The following is a 4,395-nucleotide window of genomic DNA, read 5'->3' on the forward strand; positions in this document are numbered from 1 at the left end:
AAGGATATGAACAGTTTTCAGATGAGGTTCTCAATGCTATGTATGGACATATTAGAATAATACCCTAACACTACTTATTGGAGAAGTGCAAATTAGAGTAATCCTGAGGTACTACCTTATACATATTGGATTAGATAATAAGATAGTAAAAAAAAAATAGCAAATATTGTAGGCCGTGTAAGGTAAATGAGACATTAATGCATTTTTGGAAGAGTTGTGAAATGATTTAACCATTTTGTAGAGCAATTTGGAATGATGCTCAAAAGATTATAAAACCAGGCTTTACTCTTTTACCTAACAATGCCACCACCAGATCTGAACACATTGCAGTATGTGATTATAATTGCATTCTGTTCTGTAGTAAGAAATGATTAACGGGATGCACTCAGTACGATCTGGAAAGGCATACATGAGAATATGTATTGGGAAATGTACTATATGCTAAGTAAATATTATACAATGATTAACTGTGAATGTCTCACCTTTTCTTGACAATGCTGTGACCCAAAAGAAATGTGAAAGACTTATGATAAAGAATAATATCCATCCACAAAGACAGAGCTGATGGTATCTGAATATAGATTGAAGCCTTCTATTTTTTTTTACATTATTTTTCTTGAGTTTTCTTTTTTTTTGGGGGGGGGTGTTTGAGAGTCTATGTTTACTTTCACAAGATGACTGTCATGGTAACGATTTACATGAATACACATTTCTAATCCGTATCAAATAATTTGCTTTTTCAGTGAAGGGAAATGGGGTGTGAAGATGGGAGAGAATTTGGAACTCAAAGTTTTGAAGATTGTTAAAAATTTTACCATATAACCAGAGAAAATAAATTTTTAAAATATATTTAGTATTTGAAGACTTTCAAAATAATGAGTATAAATTATTTATATTGTTACTCACGATAATATAGAAAGATAAGTATCATCATCCTTTCTTAACAGATTTGGAAACAGAGTTAAATGACTTGCCCAGAGATCCCACCATGCGTATATGTCTGAAGCAAGATTTAAAATTCATGTCAGAATGACAATGAACAAAATATGTGCACTATATTTTTCTAGATACTGTTGATTTAAAGATAGAACATGCTTTCATGGGTTTGAAAATATAACTGGTGGGAAAGAAATTGATAAATGTGATACAAGAGAAAAGGTGATCATGTTAAAGGCAAGATGGTATTGATAATTTCAATATGAAACTTAAAGAAAGGAAACATGGTTTTATTTTTTGCTGTTTTTCAATAAATTTATTGGAAATTTGAAAATCAGAAAATTATATATTTATATTTTTAAATATTGATTCTTTTGACTCTAAGGAAACTAACCTTATGAAATTAGGTTTTTCTTTTGGGCAAAGGACATTTTGGTTTGATTCCATCTTTACTTTTTAATTTCTCTCTTAGATAATGTCAAGAGTTGTATTATTCTTAACATACACTGAGAATTTTATATGCATATTCATCTTCTTCCATGAGATAATACATATAATCTATAAAATTTTGTCCCCATAATGTGTTCATGTTGTACTTCAACATTGAATTCCTTACTTTCTCCATCATACCCAGGGAAACATTTGGCATGTAAAGAATAGACAGTCCACCATCCACAGTACCCTTAAGAGCCTCAAAGATTTTGTTTCTAGTAGCAGTTCTGGCAAGACCTGCAAACAAATAGTATTTAAAAACACTGGTTTGAGCATAAATGCTTTCCATATTCTACACATCTCCAAGCACTTTCACCCGACCTTCATATATTTAGTCCATACCAAATCTATGCAGCAGTGTAATTTTTCAGATCAATCTTTACACTGTACTTTAATAACTCATGAGTATATGCTGCACAGATAATCAAATCTCCTTCTATAGGGCCATAAGATATCTGACAGATGAAATGCCTTTCGGTAATTTGAATTATCATCCTGTATTTAAGTGTGTTATATTTTTTTATTCTTAGATTACTAAATACTTCCATGTATGATAATCTTCCTTCTTTCCTTCTGGAATTTCACTTACTATCTCTTGGAGTAGGCCTTATCCTTGACAACTTTAACAAATCCCATCCTGCTGTAGAAGACCAGAGGTTTTGGCCCAGAAAAGGGCTCTGCAGTTCTAGTGGGAAAAGGCATTAATAATTTTAATGACTATCAGGAAGTGGCAATGAGTTGAGCCTTGGAAAAAAGATGGGATTTCAAAAGACAGAGATTGGGTAAATTGATAAGAAGTATGAGTCCATTCAAGGTGTGTAAAATGCTATAACCATTTTCTATCAGCTGCTCTCCTTGTTTTCAACATCTGACTGGAAGCAGCTAGGTAGTACAGTGGATAGAGCATGGGCCCTGGAGTCAGGAGGACCTGCATTCAAATCTGGATTCAAATATGGCCTCAGACACTTACTAATTACCTGTTTGACCTTGGGCAAAACATTTAACCCCATTGCCTTGCAAAAATCAAACAACAAAAAAAATCATCTGACCAGTTGCCTTTAGGGCCCCTCACACAAGTTTTGAGTTAAGATTTTTTAAAAAAAAATATAAATCTTTAAGTTTAAAAGATATACTAACATTGTTAGAAATTGAATTAACCCTTTGGATTATTTATATCAGTTCCTTTCTGAAGAAAAGACAGGTAAAATTAATTGCTCAATCACAGGGCAATTAATGGGATGTTCCTGGAACTCATGTTTTCTCACTGTTATCTCTTAATTATGTACTCTTTTCAGTGCACTATAAAGTTTTGGACAATCTAGATTCTAGAAGGTCTGGTAAAATGACTAATAGGGAAAAAAAACCTTCAAATTGCTGGTACAGCCAGGAAAATCACAGACATTCAAAAAAGAAAAATAGCCTGGAAAATTCTGAGCAAAAATTAACTTTTCTGGCAAAGCAATAGTTTTTGTTTACTAAATGGTTTTAGTTAGCTTAGTATATCAGGAATCAAATTATCTTACTCAAGGAGGAAGGGGAGCGATTACAAAAAATTAGAGAGATATCATTCATATTCATGCAGGAGACAGAAATTTCTTTATTGCCCCAATTTAAGATAAAATTAGAAATTACAGTTCCCTAATAGTCATGATATTATGCTATATTTTGCTAAAAGTAAAGGGTAGATTTCACTTTCTGGAAGCAACAAAATTAGAAAACAATTAATCTAAGAACTACTGAATTCTGTAGGAAAAAAAATATCCTATAATGAAGTATACTAGGTCCTCATAAACCTCTTCAAAGAACTGAATTTATTTCAACAGATATTTATTACTGTAAATACTCATTAAGTTCCCAGGAATAGTGATAGGTGACAGGTACACAAAGGAAAAAACAATTAGACCGTCCTTGTGGTAATTGTGATTTTTGAAATATATTGTTTGGTGTAATAATAAATGATAGAGCTAGAATATAGAGTCATTTAAGCTAAGTGGTCCTAATAACTAGAAGCATATAAGCAATGAAAGAAATTGTGTACTTTTCTAATGTCTTGACTCATTCTGACCCTATGTCAAGCACTTAAACAATCATGATTTCTGATTATATGATTATATGCTGTACTCAAGGCCTGCAAGACACCAGCTTCCTAGGGACTTTGATTGTCTAATTAAATCCTATCCAATCTTTCAGTCCCAATAAGTAAATTTTCCCAACTTAAATTAGGTATTGTTAAATTACCTAAGGAATTTATCCACATCTGGATCTAATTAGGAATGCCTCCTCCCACATCTGCCTATTCTCAACCAAGTCAATCAATTAGGTATAAAATTTCCTTGATCAGAACACACAATCCCCCTCCTGAGATCTTCAATATCATACAAATCTCTCTCTTCTGATGGGGTTTTTGCCTCTATAGGAGTGAATTTCTGCCAGGATTGTCATACAGTATGTGTATTTCGGTGTATTTGTGTATTCTTTGCCTATTTGCTATGCCACATAAAATAAAACTTAGCTTGTAGGATGAGCTTTCTGAATCATGAATTTCCTGAAAATCTTCAACCTGTTTTTTTTCCCTCTAGCTCAAGTTATGAGGTCATACATACCTGTTACTACCTTGAAGAAGCTGATTTTATTTCGAGATGTACAGAATAGCACTATAGTCTTTTAAGAATACCATCAGGAACACTTGAATTCACAATTTAGATTGAGTATTGGCCCTGGAGTCAGGAGAACCTAACTCAAATCTAGACATTTGATGCTTATTAGCTGTGTGACCCTGGCAACTCACTTAAAACCATTGCCTTGCAAAAAACAAAAAACAAAAAAAATTAAAAGAATCACAATGAATTTTGTGATAAATTTTAAGGTAAATAAAAGTGGATTTTAAAAAGGTTTTGCTGGCAGTTAACAGAAGGAGAGGAAGGAGAGAAACTTGTGAGTTATAAGAAAATTATAATTAACAGCAGA

The 4,395-nt window shown here is 32.6% G+C and overlaps 1 pseudogene; it reads right to left on the reverse strand.

Moving 5' to 3' along the window:
* Window positions 1–1,331: 1,331 nt before the first annotated feature.
* LOC141501431 (large ribosomal subunit protein uL18-like) lies at window positions 1,332–2,064 on the reverse strand (annotated as a pseudogene).
* Between the last annotated feature and the right edge of the window lie 2,331 nt (window positions 2,065–4,395).

This window comes from Macrotis lagotis, chromosome X, assembly GCF_037893015.1.
Source record: "Macrotis lagotis isolate mMagLag1 chromosome X, bilby.v1.9.chrom.fasta, whole genome shotgun sequence".
Taxonomy (NCBI): domain Eukaryota; kingdom Metazoa; phylum Chordata; class Mammalia; order Peramelemorphia; family Peramelidae; genus Macrotis; species Macrotis lagotis.